Source organism: Pinus tabuliformis, chromosome X (assembly GCF_031772625.1).
Source record: "Pinus tabuliformis cultivar Carrire ecotype Pingquan chromosome X, CPIR1, whole genome shotgun sequence".
Classification (NCBI taxonomy): Eukaryota; Viridiplantae; Streptophyta; class Pinopsida; order Pinales; family Pinaceae; genus Pinus; species Pinus tabuliformis.
Window position 1 is genome coordinate 1,476,719,316 of NC_142308.1, and position 18,579 is coordinate 1,476,737,894.

The window sequence follows — 18,579 nt, forward strand, 5'->3', positions numbered from 1 at the left end:
CGTAGGATTGGTCGTTTCCTAACTTGCATAAAGAAAGGATGTGGGGCAAAACTCTAGAAATTTCCATTTTATATGAGACATTCTTATCACACGACTAGATTAATCGAGCAGTTTTAGCACATAGTTCAAGCACGTTAAAAAATAAACATAAGCCATGAGCAAATGTTTCCCCCCGCGTTTAAGCTCGTTCAAAAATGAACTATTCCCCGGTAAACAACCATCGTGAATGTAGTACTTCAACCATTAAAGCCTTGGTCGTGTTTGCACCGTCACCTCCACTTTTTCATTGGCTGATCATTCACCTCCATTTGATTGTTTACCCATTTTGAGGAACAGCTGCGAAGAGTGATCTCACTAGCCATCCTTGTGACACTGCCGTGATTGGAAAATTCCAAACCTTACCTGGAATCAGCTGCTACCCATTTTATCACTCGTTCCTCAAAAGATGAGTCTCCTTTAAGCTCTTTTCAACTGACTCATAAAATATGAAAAGATTGCCAAGCCATTGGCCTCTCCAGCTCGTTAAAGGGATAGGAAGTGCTATCCCTCCTCTAGATTTTAATCTTTTTGGACCTGAGGGATTATTACACAAAAAGATCGAGCGCTTGTTTTGTTCGGCTCGTTAAAAGTATCGAAAATTCATCCCTTCTGTATTGTTTTATACTTTTTCGGACTTAAGGGATTAGATGACGAAAAAGGAATTTTGGAGTTACCTTTACGTTCCTTTTCAGACTCTCTAAAATTGAAAAGGATCGAGTTATCTTTGTCGTTAAACTCGTTAAAAGTGTAATAGCGACAAACTTGTCTATAGACGAGAACGAGTTTCACTATCGCTAGGCTCGTTAAAACATAGCGATGGGTTTGCCCGAAGGGAAAATTATAGAACAAGCATATGTTATCCTCCTCAAGCTTGACAAAAATAAAGAGGTACTGGTCAGCAATGACTGGGGAAAATTGGGAAGAAAACTTGAAGAAACTTTGTTGGTAGCAAGTCACTCTTGAACATGACACTTCCACTCCGTGTCCGAGTCGGGTTGGGTTGTTTCATTCACCGGTCACATCATACCATCCACATTTGGGGTTAATGCTACCAATCCATCACAACAATGTCGCCGATATGTTCAAGAGAAGTCATTCAGAGAATACACCTGTGTCTCACCCACTACCATACATTTATGCTCCATTCTTTCATGACCGCCACCCTGAACCTTATATCACCAGATCGTTTTCACCTCCATTAAAATCATTTGCTCCGTTCCATGTCATTGATGTGGGATTCATTAAGGCCCTCCTGTGACGGATCACTTCTTGTCGACATCAGCTCATTATCCAAGAAGTTGATCTAGGAACACCCCATTCAGTACTTTGAAGCTTGCATACCTCAATGGCAAGTTTCTCACTTTCGGCGACAGGTTTGCATCAATGAACTTTGACCGAAAGATTTTGCGTGGTGTTCGACGCCAAGTCCTTTGTTCACACCACGTGAATTGTACTGCAGTACCTTGAGGGTCATTATCATTATCGGTGATTCCTCTCGCGTTTGTTAACAATTTACATCATTAACTGGTAATCAAGCGATGTCTTTCCATGTTCGACTTCAGAACATTTCTCACATGGATTGACTTGTACTTCGAGTGAAAATCGAACGAGATTGAAGACCCCGGATCTAGTTTCATCCATCTGGGCTGCGATATATATTCAGGGAAATAAAGACATTAAATGTACATCATTGCTGCACAGATAATCATCCACTCAAAAGGATGATGGCTCTATCAGAATCATCAGTCTACACAGACGATTGTCTGTCCTATGTACATGAAAATGAATTTATAAAGCTGAGCATGGGAATGCCCGCCTCAGCTAGATCATGAAAATATTATGAAGATAATGTATTGTATTGTATCTTATTATAGGTCTCCTCCCAGCATTGAAAGAACTTCAGATCCTCATAATAAAGAATTTCACCCGACATCAAAAGATTAACGGCCTCATGCTTTAGGGGGCAACTGTTATAGACATTTTTGGGCCCTACAACCCCAAGAATGAAATGTCCATAAACCAAGGGCTCCTAAGTCCCTAAAAGTGTTGTTCTAACCCCTAAAGGAACAAGGTCAACAGATTACAGCTTCTCCCAGAAGTTCTCCATGAGAAACTGCTCAGAATTGGTCAAAACAGGATCATTGCAGCTGCTCCACTGGCTAAGTGCATTGTATCTCACCTAAATACACTGTGTGGGTGCGTTGCATTTCAAAAATCCCTTCTGTGGGGTGCGATGGGCGAGAAATGACAAATGGCAGTGTCATTCCGCAAGGTGGAGAGGCAATGGAAGCTTCCAGAATCTTCTCCTGTGACACTTGCCTCACTGAATTCGACCAAGGATGAGTAAGAGACCATCAGTCTCCAAGTGGAAGCAAGAACTATCAGAGAGAAGACACTAATCAAATCACAAGCTGACTCAACCCCCTTACAGATATCTATATATGGATCCCTCATCCCAGAGATCTAGAGGCTGGAATTTTGCATATTGTAAGGAATTGCTGTTGGTTTCTTGAGACAAACATCAGATTGTTGGGTGATCTAAGCTTTGTTTGAGGTGAAGAGGGGCTTCTTTGCTGGGAGGTTGATGTTGGGTTAGAACAACTGGTTGTAACTCCTCTTGGCTCTTTTCTTGTTTATCAATAAAAGCTATTTTAGTTTTCCTCCATGCTTTTGTGTCATTGATGCTTGCTACATTTGTATGGTCAATTTACATCTGATCCTAGATTGTTTATGATTATAGATCCATGTCTTTTTATAGTGCTATGCTTCTGTGATCTTACAGGTACTTTGTGAAGCTGGGCGTGCAAGGGAGCAGGTAGCTGAGGACTATCAAAGAAGAGAGGGATCAAATCAGGAGATTAGCGCAAGACAGAGGTTGGTCTTTCTGTTCCTCTCTATCTATAATTCATAAAGGAAAAACGAAAGTAGCTTTTCTCTGTTTGTTTCTAAGGCAGCTGTCACACCTTAGTGGGATAGAGCAGTTCTATATAAACACTTTTCCCTGTAACACTTCTGATAGGTCGAACCCTTCCGGTTACTCCGTGTAAACTTCTTCTTTTAGATCACCATTTTGAAATGTCGATTTCACGTCCATTTGATAAACTTTGAATCCTTTTGAACAAGAAAATGAAAAACATTGATAAACTTTGAATCCTTTTGAACAAGCAAATGAAAAAACATTCTTATAGCCTCCTACAAGCTACAGGCGCAAAGGTTTTTTCAAAATCAATTCCTTCTATTTGTGAATAACCTTTACAAACAAGCCTTGCCTTTTTTATGATGATTTGTCCATCTCCATTCATTTTGTTTTTGAACACCCACTTGGTTCCAATTATATTTTTATCTTTTGGATGAGGTACAAGTTCCCATGTTCGATTCTTTTCAATTTGGAACATTTCTTCTTCCATTGCTTTCACCCAATGAGGGTCCTTACTCTCTTTGGAAAAGTTTTCCGGTTCTACCACGGATAGTAAGGCAACATCATATTTTCTTGGTGTATTAGTCATCCTTCTTTGAGTTTGTATTCCATCATCTGTATTCCCGATAATTTGTTCTTCTGGATGGTGTTCTTGAACAAATTTCACTTTTTCTGGAGTATGAAATGGTTCCTTTTTATATTCTTGATCCTTTTCTTCCTTTGTTGTATCTTCTTCAAAATACTCAAGGAAATAATCTTCATCATAGACTTCAATTTCTTTTTTCTGGGAGCGCCTCATCAATCTTCATATCAATTCTTTCTACTATCTTTCTTAGTCAATTATTATAGCATTTGTATGCTTTGCTTCTTGTAGAATATCTAAGAAATATTCCTTTATCAACTTGAGAATCAAATTTTCCTGGTGAGTCATCATTGATCTTCATAAAGCATTTACTTCCAAAAATTCTGAAGTATTTTACCGAAGCAGGTTTTCCTTTCCATAATTCATACAAAGTTTTGTCATTATTTGGTCTTAGTTGGGCTCTATTCAAGGTATACACTGCTGTTGCAACTGCTTCGCTACAAAACTTGGCTTGTAAATCAGCTGCTTGTAACATTGTTCTTTCCATTTCTTGAACAGTTCTGTTTCCTCTTTACACTTCTCCAATTTGTTTAGGAGTTCTAGCTACGAAAAGTTCTCTTTTGATTCCATGTAGATCACAAAAATCATTGAATTCCTTTGAAGTAAATTCTCCTCCTCCATCTATTCTAAGACACTTGATTTTTGATTCTTTTTCATTTTCCAAAAGAGCTTTGAAATTATTAAAACATTCAAATGCTTCAGATTTAAACTTTATAAATAATACCCACATAATTCTAGTATAGTCATCAAAAAATAGAGAAAAGTACCTTTCACCTTGTAGAGCTGGATTTCTAGTTGGTCCACATGAATCTGCATGTATGATCTCCAAAGGTTTTGATGTTGAGACCTCCTTAGTCTTGAAGTAGGTTCTAGTTTTCTTTCCATGTTGGCATGGGCCATACACGACTTGATTTGGCTTGACAATTTTTGGAATGTCCCTTACTGCATTTGTTTTGCTGATATTCACTAGGTTATCAAAGTTTAGATGCCCCAATCGTTTGTGCCATAACCAGTTTTCATCGGCTTGATTCATTAGAATTTATCGTCTTGACTTTTACTCAAAATATATACATTCTCTGGTGTTCTTACTCCTTTTTCCACAAGTTCTCTTGAGGAGGAATTCCTTATCTCACAATCTTTAGTACTGAAGACAACATTATGTCCTTGGTCACAAATTTGGCTACACTTAAAATATTGTGTTTGAGCCCTTCCATCGGTAGTGCATTTTGAGAATTTTCCTTTCCATTAACAAGAGCAACAATCCCTTTTCTAGCAATTTTAGTAGATCCACTTCCAAAAGATACATTTCCATCCCTCTGATTTAACGTGATAAACTTATTTTGGTCACCTGTCATGTGTCTTGAACACCCTCTATCCACAAACCATTGATTTTCATCACTATGTGCACATAAATCTAGACCATATTTATCAGTAGTGGGTTCTTCCTGTTTCAATTCTTCCTTTTTGAATGAACAATTTGTGTATCGTGGCCATAATCATTGCATTTTGAGAAAACATGATCATACTTAGCCAAAGGATCAAATGAATTGTAAGTCTTGATCTTTCATTGTGATTTTAGGCTACATGGCTTGCTTTGATGATTGATCTTATATCTTGAACCATTATCCTTATGAGCTTTTCAATGCTTAGCTTGATGACCAAAGGTTTTACAATGAAATCAATGACCAAGAAAGATTGTTTGATACCTGTTAAGATAGCCTTGACTTGATGTAGTATTCTTCCTTGGAGGTAGCCTTCCTTCATTCCTTGGGTTATTGAAGGTTGACCTTTGCTCTTGGTGGGATGGCTTATCTTCTTTTGGATGACTGTACACGATGTAAACATAATTTTTTTGGATATTTACATTCTCCTTCGTACTTAATGATTCTCCTTTGAAACCAATTCTAGACTTGTCATGCTGAGGTCCTTGAGTATTAAGAATTTTATGAAGAGTTTTAGAGATTTTCCAACTATTTTTAACTTGATCCAACCATTTTCTTAGGGAAACAACTTCAACTTCATGTTTTTCACAAATTTCTTCTCTTTCTTTTAGTTTATTGTTCAAAAACTCCTCCTTCCTTTTGCTTCCTCATTTTCCACTTTGAGAGAAATGACCTTCTTTGAGAAATTTTCATTTTCTTCAATGGATCTCATTAGTAGCTCATCCACATTTCCTCCTTCTTCTTGTTGGGAATCATCTTCATTTGTGAATGCCATTAATAATACTTGACTGCTTCCAACATAGTTATCTTCCTTATTGGACTCATCATCATCTCTTTTGTGTAGAGAGCTATCTTTAGTTGATTTCTTCTTGGTAATCATGAATTATTCTTCATCAAATTCATCTTGTTTGGATAAAAATATCTTCTTAATAATCCTTTTCTTCTTGAATATCTTCTTTTTATATTCGTCTTCATCATCACTATTATGTTTATGAGGACATTTTGCAGCATAATGTCCTATTATTCCACATTTAAAACAAATGAGAGGATACTTACCTTTGAGCTTGGACCCTTTCCTTAGCTTCCTTATGAATTGGGCTAGTTCAGATTCAATTCCAAACTCATCACTGCTATAATTATCATTTCTTCCCTTCTTTGATAACCTTGAAGCTTAGAATGCAACTTCCTTGGATTTAGGGATTCCTTTTCTTATTTCATATGCAATGCGAATCCCATGAAGATCATCCATTTTTAGATCATCCAAGTCCTTTAATTCCTCTATGGAACCGAATTTGGAATCAAAACGTTATGGAAGTGATCTCAAAACCTTTTGGACAACTATGCTTTCTTCAATGGTTTCAACTAAACTTTTGAGTGAGTTGAAAACTTCAGCTAGTCGGAGGAAATAGGTTGCAATATCTTCATCATCATCCATATTAGGACCCTCAAATTGTCTTCTATGTGTTTGTATTTTTTCCTTTTTGACCTTGGAGTCTCCATCATAGATATCAATAAGCTTTTCCCACATTTCCTTGACAGAATCATAGTTCATAACTTTTGTAAATTCTAAATAAGTAATTCCACTTGTTATGGAATTTAGTGCTTTGGCATTTTCTATATAATATTTCTGTCCATCTTGATCTTTCGGTGGAGTAGCTGGAGATTTATACGCATCAGTAACTGATTTCCATACATCAGGTCCAAGAGATATTAAATAGAATGCCATCCTACACTTCCAAAAACCAAAAGTTTGTTCCATTGAATTGAGGAATTTTTCTTGCATCTTGATTCTTCGTTGTGACTCAAGAATCCTTCTTCCAGCTATTAGGCTAATTATGAAGAATATGGCTCTGATACCAATTGTTAGAAATACTGAGACATGGGTGAATCATTATTTATTTTCAATTATTATGTTTACCAGTTAAGATTATTCACAATTATAATAAGAAAAATGAATAATATGGATGTTATTATAAATAATTGAGGACACCAATCCTCTTTCACAAAATTTGAGTACAATGATATTTGAGGGCACCAACCCTTCAATCTTCCAGGCTCCAACCTGTTGCCAAGCACTAACTTAGACTTTTTGTGAGGCTTCAACCTCCAGAGCTCCAACCCTATCCTTTTCTATTTTTAAAGGATCCAACCCCTAGGGAACCGACCCTTCAGTTTTCTTAATATAGATAGATAAATCACAAATCTTTTTCTACACTATCACATGTGCATTTTCTCCAACAATGTATAAACAAATCTGTCTCCTAGTGTTGTAGGTATTTCCCTCCCACTGATGATATGAAACTTCCTTCACACCTTCACACGTCAGTTATTCAACCCAGATCCTCCATAGAAAAGTTTACAAGGGTATCCTTCACCTATATGAGCCCCAAACATGTGAGTGTACCACGGGTTCAATGCTGCAACAATCGAGCTTCAAATTGATGCACTACAGGTTTAACTGTGACTAGATGTGGATGCTTTGAGGCTCTTGCAGCTTAACCAAAATGCTGACCCACAATCCTCTGAAGGTATGGTGCTAGGATTTCATGGACTTACTTGCTGCAATAGGTCTGATCTAGCTTAGTCTTCACTAAGATTACAACACTCATGATTCTGGACTCCACCGAGACCGCGCGCTCCTCCGAAACTGAAATATTCCATAGATTCGAACTACGAAATTATGCACAAGTCCAAGTAAGTGTGGTTTCCTGTCCAAGATCTTACGACCTTATCTACTTCTGATGTCTATAGATCCTTCTTGGCCTTTAAGTCTCCTTCCTTTTCTCTTTCAAGTTCACGGGTTGTGCATTGTATTTTACTCTTTGTAACATATGATCGAGATCGATACTAGATAATGAAGTATTTGACTTGTATTTATATGAGTTTTGCCAATAAACGAAAATACACATTTATTAGAGGAGAGGCCGACTTGTGCATGAGGTGGCACATTAAAAGTATATGGAAATGGGGCTTTGTTAATAATCAACCAAATATAACATAGTTTCATTGTTTGCGAAAACTATATTATAATAGAAACCTAGAAGGGGCTATATATTTTAAACAATGAAAAAACCATATTACAGTGGATTTCGGGAGGTCCTACATGCCACATCATCACCGTACTCCCGCATATCACAACCACATGGATATCAGAGATTTTAAAATTTGTGCACAAGCTAAAGCTCAGATATGTCAACAATGCCGATATTGCGATATCACATATCACTCTTACTGCTCCGACCTTCGATGTAGCGGATGTGATATTTAAATAAAACTTGTTTTGATAAACCAATAAGGTCTGCAACATATCACAATCATATATTTTTAACATGACATGGCCCGCAAGACTTGCGATAGGAAAGTTGCGATGCAATGGATGCAATATTACATTAAAACATTATGATAAAGGCCAATCAGGTCCGCAATGATATTCCAATAAGAGATTATGCCTCAATGGAGGATCTTATTAGAGGTCCCATTCCAAAAGCTCTGATAAAGGGAAGATGCGTTTGAACAATTAAATTCGTTATTAGATCACATTGGGTCCACATATCGGAGGTTGGAGCAAATCGCATATCAGAGATCGGGGTTTTTGGGTGGAGACACATAACAAAACACCAATATGATTTCTCCGATTTGGTTCTGGATATTTCACTGATATCATTTATCTTTTCTCCTCCAATATCACTGTTTCTAACCTTTCGCTCTATCTCTTGGGCATATGTAGTCTTCTCTTTGGATCTGCTTCTCCTTGGCTTGTCACTCCTGTTCTTGTCTTCCGATGGATTTCCTTTGGCTCCTGCTGGCTTCGAATGGCTTTCCAATGGATTCTGATGGCTTTCCTCCTCTTGCTACTTGGTACTGCTCCTTGGGTCCACTGCTTCTATTCTGTATGTGTATATATTTAATCCATATGGCCATCAATGAAAACACTGACATATCAACAACAATAACCTGTTCTGAAGAGATATTTGAATGGTTCCCATGTCATTTATCATTGTGTTATGATTTACTTGAACATCACTCATTTATTTCTCATGATTTTCTTCATGGTGATCAAATGATTCTACATGGTGGCTATCTAATTAGAGTGATTAAATTCCATGATCCTCATTTCCTCAACATTTTTTTCTTCTATAGCCAACAACCTGTTCTAAAGAATGATCTGGTTAGCTTCTATGGAACTCATTTCTTTGGTGTGATTAGCTATTATTCTTGCTTGGTTAAGTTCCATATTCTTAACGAGTGTAGATTGGTTGACCTCCATATTCAGTTGCATTCCCTTAACTATTTGATCTAATTCCTTGATAATATCATTTTCAACTTCTTTAGTCTCCTTCACTTCGACTTTCACTTTGACCTTTTTCTTATCTCCATATTTATCTCTGAAGGCATCAATGATTGATTGTAGAGAATCAAAAGTGTTATCAGGGAACTCAGTGAACCAATCCAAAGCATCATCACCTAAGCTGAGAATGAAACGCTGCATCTTCACAACTTCATAGTTGACATATGGGAAACACTTGCTTATGCAAAGATTGAAATTATGAATGCGAGTCTCGGTAGTAATATCTTTGTTACCTCGAAAAGGAGCACCTCTTTGATGGCCTTGCCAAATGAAGGCGGGAAATCGTGTGGAGCTCTCTGAAAGTTAGTAAAATCACAAGGAGCAAATAATTCATCCATGATTTATTTCATAAAGGGAAAAGGAAGGGCCATGTGTACACTAGAGAGAGAGATCCCTGCTCAACAAAATCAAGAGATCCAAGAGAAGCGAGTTTCTAGTAGAAATTGTTGTAATAAATGAAAGAAGTGGAGTCACCACTTGAACATGAACATAACTCTAAAATCCAAAAGGAAAGAACTGAAAAGTTAGTCAAGGAGAAGCATATGGATATCAAGGAGAGCTTCCTATTTGATAAAAATAAATAAGTGGAGTCGCCACCCAAACAAGAAACCAACTAGAATGTCCAAGTTAATGGTGTGGATAGAGAAGATGAAACAATTAGTGAGAGGGAAAATATGAGGTGATGAAAATATGAAGAAATATAATGGTTCCACACCATGTGGCTTCGATGGGATAAGAAATGATGAAATATTGAGAAGATGAATATGATTAATATGAATGTTGCAAATCCAAGGTCCAATAAATTGGTCCTCGGCAATGACACCAAAAAATGTTGTGTCGCTTGATGGGCTAATGAATGGCGAAAAATATTATATGATTAGAAAAATGTCGTGAGGAACAGGGAAAAAAAAACACTATCCTCAGAAATGGTGCCAAAAAAGGTTGTGCCGCTTGATGGGCTAATGAATGGCTGGAAAGAGTAGATGATTAGAAAAATTTTGTGAGGACAAAGGAAAGAAAAACTCTATCCCTAATAATGATGTTGCTCAAAATGTATAGGCACGACGATAGTGAATCAAGTTAGGGGCTGTCACCCTAATCCCCAACCTCTCCATTTAATCTGTCTCACAACAAAAAGCTATGGGGGTTAGACTCAATGGAAATAGAATGAAGAAGGACAATTTGGGAACCAACTAGTCTGGGAGACATAGTTGAGTGGCCTAGCACTTGATTAGATTTAACAAGATATTAAGGATTCATTTGGATTTGAAACCAGTGTCTTATGGAGTCAACACTCTTGCTTTACAAATTTTAAGACCAAGTACCAGATGGAAAACTGTTGCTTTAATGCATAACTATCCTATATGAAATGAAATTCCTAAGAATTATGTGAAATGAATGAATCTTAGTTGATTTTACTTAAATGCCTAGTCTAAGTATGACCTTTTATCTTTCTCTATATTGAGCCTAAACTCTATAGTAAATGCCAGAGAGAAGATGAGGTGAAGCAAACGAGGGTGTGATTAACGACCCCTCTCCCTGAAATCTAACGTACACATAGTGCCTACGACGCTACAGAGACTGTGGCTTTGACGACTGCAAGGTCACCATTTTAGATACTAGAAAGGCTAGACTTCTCAAGAGTAAATGCAAAGGTGTTCCTATATTTATCAACCAAGCTTATGCTTGGAGGTAAGTTTTTATATGCAAGATTATCTTAGGATGCAAATGCAAGGTGAAATTAGAGAGTGATTCTTAAGACGAGATTTTCAACGTTTAAGTACTTTATTTATGGCATTTCTTGTGTTATATCGAAAAGTAATTGTGGACAAAATTCAAGATACAATCTCAACTCTAATAACAAATGCCAAAACGCTGACAATAAGTATCGTAGGAATGAAATTAACCTCTTAAGATCAATCAACAATATGATAGATATGAATCTACACCCAAAAAAATTCCTTCTAGTGGCAAGAATCACAAGATCATGGATAATCAAAAAATTTAATAGAAATGATCCCTAATTACTTAAATGTACTTCACTTAGCAATTATGGAAATTTAGAGCAAAAATATTTTCTTTTAGAGCAGAACTATAAGTAAACTAGATGATATTGCTAATAATGAACTTGTGATTCTAATCATACATGTATGAAAGGAAACAATGAAATGCAACTATGAAAGGTGAAATTCAAGAAGAGATGAGGGATTGATGCAAATTTTTCCCTCGACAGTATTTGAGTCAAGAAAAAAATACCAACCTTCAACCAATCTGTTTCCCTTATTTCTAATGATTGAATTTTTTAAATATGCATCAGACTTTCAATATACCAATGTTAATGATAGGATAAGGACCTTATGTTTATTTTCCACTTAAGATAAAATCAATTATCAAATATAAATGAGGAAGAATTCAATGCACAATATGCAAATGTGAGATTAGGAGTGAAAAATCATACCACTGAAATGCTACTTCGGAAATTAATAATACCTTTGCCAGTTTAAGCTTAGTTAAACCAATACTGCAAGATCAGAGAATTATTTTCCAAATTGAATGTAATAAACCTTCTTGAAAATGTTAAGAAAACTCTGTAAAAAAATGAAGGTTAGATTATCCTAGAGCTAGGATTCTAGTTATGCTTACTTTCTTATGAAATATTATCAATCAATTTAAATCAACCTACTGCAAATATGAAACTTCAGCCCCAGATATTAAGAAACCACTATTAATCAAAGAGATAAACTGGTTATAGCCTGTTTAACAAGTATATCAATCCACTAAAGACAAATCAATTATCAAAATGTAATGAAAAAGAAAGCCAATGAACTATAAAAAAAAGAAGAAGGCTTATGTAGAGACCTTGTATGCTCTGAAAACACCACTGGAATAGTACAAGCAGTCATTGTAGTAATATTATCAGTCACCCAATACCAAGATTTATCATTGAAGAAGCATAAGACAAGAGCCAAAACACTTAGATTATTATTGTTATAATTATGCAGTGATTTCTTTAGGGTGTTTTTAAACTTATTATTATGTGTTTAAACTTGAGATTAAAGCCTGTGATGAGTGTGCCTCAGATCTGAAGCATGGGCAACCAAAGGGCTATGATGGAGAGAAACTAGGCCTTGAAGACTTGCGATCCAACCTTGAGTGTTTCTATATCAAGATCAGCATCCAAATCTTAACAAACAGGGTTGAATCAAGTGCCAAACCTTCCCAAATTCTCACGCTTCTACTGCAATTAAAACAAAATTTAGCTCTAGACTAAACATAATTCAATGACACTTTCATATCTAAACCAAACCCTTAACAAAAATCTAATTTCAAATGAATTTTAATTTTTGAAAGTGGATAAATAAGATAACAGTGAGGGTTTAAGAGAGATTGGAGGTAGCCTTATAACCATAGGCAAGGAAGGGAGCAACGACTGAGGTGAAAGGGCTGCCGAGAAGAGGAAAGGCTTGTGAAAATAGAAGAGGAGGAAATAGAGCTCTTGGAGGGCTGAGTAGAGGAGGGAGGAAATAGAGTAAGGGAGAGGAGGCTGTCGAGAGGGAAAGGAGTGCCGCAAGGGAGAAAGGAGCTACGGAAAGGTTATGGAGAGGGCCGAGAGGGAGATAAAGGTTATGATAGGCCGGTGGAAGGAGTGTCACAAGGAAAAAGGAAAAGCCGAGGCTGAAGAGGATAACATTGAGCCCCAAGGGCTTTAAAGTATTTTTGCCCAAATCTCAAAAAAGTTTGCTAAATTCTAGATATTTGGCTCCACTGAATAATCTTGATTTATTTGGCCCTACAAACAAAAATTGAGACTAGATCTTGCCCTCCAGGGCCTAGATCTATCTCAAATCCCAAAAATTTCCTTGAATAACCTTTGATGTTTACCTGCACAAGTAAAAATAAAACACCCATGACCCAATATACACACAATTTGAAAATAAAATCCCAAAACCCAAAGGAGTTAGAAAACTAAAACTATTTTTCAAATTAATTAGATCTATTGGATCAATGGGGTATGAGTCTAACTCCACTCTTAGATAAGTAGAATTAATCTCTTCCTAGCAAGATCTATCAATTAAATAAAATATATAAAAGATAAATAATTTTAAATGAGGCACTAGCCAAGAAACTTTGCAAGAGAAACTTTGTTAGCGAAGTCTCGAGATTTAATCAAGAAGGCTCTTTAGGTCTTATGCCTTGGGAGTTGGTTGGTCCAATCAAGGACTTCCCCTCACGCCCAAGCTTTCAAATATAAAAGATCTCTACACACTCAAATCAAGTTGTCATATCGATAGAGATATAAAATAACACTATAATCCTAAAAAATTAGAGATACCTGCTAATTTAATTGAATTAAAATGCTATTCTAGATCCAATAACCTAAGCAAGATACTTGTGCAATAAGTTATTCCACAAAGACTAATAATCAATAAATTCTCAAATATACTTAAGTAGAGCATCAGGAACAATATTACCATAAGAAATAGGAGAGAAACACCACCATCAATGAAAACCCCAAAGACTTTTGCATTATTATTATTCTAGAAAAATTACAAGAGAACTTCGATAGCTAGTACACAATTCAATGATTAGATCCTTTGTGAAACAAATGACCTCTAATTTATAGATAAATTCTCCAAATGGCTAGTTGGCTTGACCTCCGTTAAAGTAATCTCGACCGTTGATAAAGATTTGATTACCTTTTAATCTCCACCATCGAAATATTTATATTTTGAGGAATTTTCGAATCTCTTTTAATTCATTTTTAATTAGCTCAAAATGATTTCTATTGAGCTAATTTCCTTAAAAAAATGACTTTGACTTAACCACCAAGGCCAGAGGGTCCAAAATTTCTTGAAATTTTCAATATTCCTTTGGTGGGGGACCTCCAAAAATTAATTTCTCTAGGACCCACAATTTTTTTTATTTGGAGAATTTATTTTCCCTAAGAGTTTAATTGACTCTAATTAATAAAATTTCTGACTTAATATTTTAAATTTATTTTTTCTAGAAAATTTAATTAATTGACACATGAGGGGATTAATAATGTTTTCCAACCCTCTAATATTTTAGCAGCATAGCTAAAATATTATTTACATAAGATAATTACATTTCAACCCACAAAAGGGGAAAACCCATTCGTTACAAACCCTCAACTATTTTACCCAATTCTACGACTATATATGATCTAGTAGACCAAGTGATTTGTAATAAAACAATTTAGCCAATTAGCTAAAAGTATTCCCAAACGAATTTTATAAAAGACTAGATTAGAACATTAGAACTTACCTAAGATATTGACGATAATATCCACCCTAGCTTTGGGGTGAGGCTGGAGGGAAAAACTCTGCTGAACATATGTGTTTAGAAACACAGATGAATCAGTGAGACGAAAAACCTCCTAGGTTAGAAATCGTCAGCAAAATAGTAAGTTTACCTAAGTTATTATATACATGTGGTCTTACTAAGATCATTTACATTACAAACTGCAGAATGAGTTTATAATTTTGATATAATGAATGACTGATGATGATGAATCCAAGATGATCTGAATTCCTGAACATGATGGAATTCCTTTGCAAAAAAGTGTACTGCTATAGGGTAGTTGACACATAGTGGTCAACAAGTCATAGACCATGAATTTTCACTTTTCAAGGCTCCAAGAGTCAAAGTTGTTTCCTGAGCAACCTCCTCAAGTGTTCAAATAGATTACGAGACAATATGATGCTGTAATGATTCGTCATCTAGTGATTCTGATTTTGTATTCTTTGATTTTCTCTTGATAACTGCCTTCTTGTTTGTGCTAAATAAATACTCCCAAAGGTATGAAAACTTCTATATTATCCAATTAATTTAATGTGAGCAATGAAGGAGTGATACTACTACTTATGGTAGTTAATGGACTAACTACAGTGGAAGATGAAATTATTTTTGTTAACTTAGTTATAATACCATAAGTACTCTGAAATATGGCATATTGAGTTTTAATTTCCCCTTGGGATCTACTCAATTTTATCACTTAATTAATCTGTATTATCAATTTTCATGTTAGAACTATTTTTAATAATTGTATTTATGTTTGAAATTTGTTGGATGCACGAATCATTTATCTACCAAGTATTTGGCAGTGTTGAACCAATAGGCTCATTCTCTTATGAGTCATTTAGTGTTTCTTATGGTACATCCATAAAAACTATATTATTCTACTAGGTACTTGTAATCAAAGTAGATTCACCTTGTTTTGGGCTATTGAATCCTGTTTCTATTGATTCGTCTGATCTTTTTATTGTGCACTTTGACTTGTACATTCAATGCTTTGTTCTTTCATTTTAGTGATAATTTGGTTGGTTGATTCTCCTAGTAATATTTTTTCAGTTTGTCTACCACGAACCTTGCATCTTAGTAAACGAAGGCGTGGATTCATTCTTTGTGAAAAGCTTGAAATTTTTTCTTTTCTTCTAAATTTAATGTGCAATTTGTTTTAACAACAACATCATTGAAATGATTAACCCCTTTAAAAATATATCAAATTGAGTTTCTTCATGTACATAGGCCTTAGTGTACATGATTTATTTTAAGCATTAACAATATCATTTGGGTCATATTTGTAATTACCGATGCTATAAAGCCAAGCCTTAACTTTAACATGTTTTTGATCTAATAAAGAATAAATGCCAACATTGATAAGTAAAGTAGGTCATAACATTTTAGAGTTATTTCCTAGAGACTATGTTATTCCAGTAAGTGACGTTGGATAGGCTATTTCTTGTAGAGAAAATTTTTTCTGGGATATATGTAGGTAACAAATGAGGTCCTATCTCATCACTAGAAATCCTGAAGTATGGAAAATACTCATCAAGAAACCAATCATATATTCCCTGAAAATCATGCCTTATTTCAAAACTAATTCTTGTAGGTGGTTTTTTCAAAAAAATAATTCATGTAGAGATATCACGAAGTAATTTCAAATATCACAAAATGATCCCTGTGTCTACTGCTCTACAATATTGAGTAATAAAATTGAAGATGGTTTTCTTCAATTGTTTAGTTCCATCTCATTAGGGGAAATGATGAAAGAGTAGTAAAAACAGAAATGAAATATGCTGACATGTAAAATCCAATCCCAAATCTTAGAGGATTCACCAGATATTTCTTAACAACTTGTGAAAGCTTCACAGATAGAATTTGAGCCCAGATGAATCTGTTTCCCTTCTCAACAATTTGATAAAATAGTGGGATGCACTCTAACTTAAAGTGTTGGGGATTTTTATCTCCAAAAAAACTACATATCATGGTAATGGCTTTTATATGTTGTCCTTTAAACATTTTAAACCGGATTCGTTCTTCAACTTGTCCTGACGATGAACCACACTGGTTGGTTCGAAACGCGTCGACAAAAGAATGGTTATGTGATTTTGCTGAAGATTATCTAAACAATGTCATGGATCACAGAAGTCTAAATTCCTTAATAAATTTTATTTTTCTTGACCTTGAATGAATCATGGTCATAACACCAATCCCTAACCAATTCTGCTAATTCCACCTATTCTTTCTTGAGAATATTTTTCTAAAAAACTACTAGGAAATCCTTAGCTAATGACATATTAGGAGTATTAAGTTTATGCATTATGGCTAGATCTTCAAGCCTAAAATAAGTTATAACAAATTTAGCATCATTCATAATAAAACATGTTTTAATATCCGTATGAGCTATGAGCCAATATATGGTTGGTCTAGTTGCTATATTATGAAGCTACGTTTTTTCATATTAGTTTAATAATCAACTGATGGGCCCTTAAATTGTATACTTAAAGGTAAATTTATAGCCTCTGCCATCTTGCAAAATATGCATTTTTAATCTAGTTTATTATGCATTTTGATAATTTACATGTTAATTTTTTGTGTTTAGTGGATACTTGAGTGATTGAATCATATTAATGATTTATATGACCTTTGGAAACGTTAACATATTGGTTTGGATATGTTTTTGAAGAAGCAACAAGCTCTCACTAGCATTCTACCATAAAGATAGGGGCTTTGTCCCCTCAACTGTCAGTATGATCCTACATAACTGCTAGAATTTAAGATTTATCAACAGTTAGGATGAGAGGTGGCTGCACAACAATCCCAAAAATACCAACTATCATAAATGTAGGGATTTTTGGAGGGAAATAAACCCTCCTATTGAGGAGGCTACTCTCTTAACATTTTGTATCAAAGGAGGACTCAAGCTAGTTGAGAAATAACTTTTGAGAGGAGAAAGAATATTGCTTTGCTATTTGCAACTCTACAACTTTTTTTTTAGTGTTATGTAATGTTGACTTTGAATTAATGGAAAAACATTTTTCATTGGAAAACATCTAGTGTTTATTTTATTCAGGTCCTTGAGCACCTTAAGGAGGGCCCACTGATAGGTGCCTTGGAGAATCTTTTGCACTTTTTTGTGTTTCATTTCCATGCTTATTTCTTAAATTGTTCATGATTTCTCTGCTCTTATAGTTAAATTCAATGAATAATGCATTTTGATGTTTTCTCTAGGAACTTAGGAATTTAATGCTTTTTAGTTGTTTAGTTGTTATCCTGAGCTTCATGTGTTAGAAGTAGCTTCCTTTATTAGTTTTTAGCTTCATTCCATAAAGTTGTTGTACTTACTTGAATTTTGGGAGTTACTTATAGAATTTTAGTTCTTTTTGTAGAATTATAGAGTTTTTTGTAGAATAGATCTGATAGCTTTAGTTTTGCATTATTTCTTATGGTTTATATTTTCTTCAGAAGAATACCTTGAATAATCATCTCTAACATGACATAGTGAATTAGGGATGTTGTGAAGAAGAATGTTAAATCTATAAGATTATATTATAGGGTTGTTGATGTTGGGTGTGTTATATTCTTTGCATGACTTATATGCAACGCAAACAAAGGGGGTTTCCAAGGGGTGTGTTAGCCCCCCCCTTGTACAGGTTCGAGGCAGCGCCCCAAAATAATTTTTTTGGTGGTTTTTCCTATGGTTTTGCACATGGTTTTACACATGATGGTTTTTCCCATGGTTTTGTAGATATAGTAAAAAAACTATGATTATGTTCTAATCCAGGGTTAATGGATTGGAGGTTTATAGATGATTCGAGATGTATATAATGTATTGTAAGATTGAAAGGAATATAATGAAAAATAAATTTGGTTTTGCCAGTTTTTG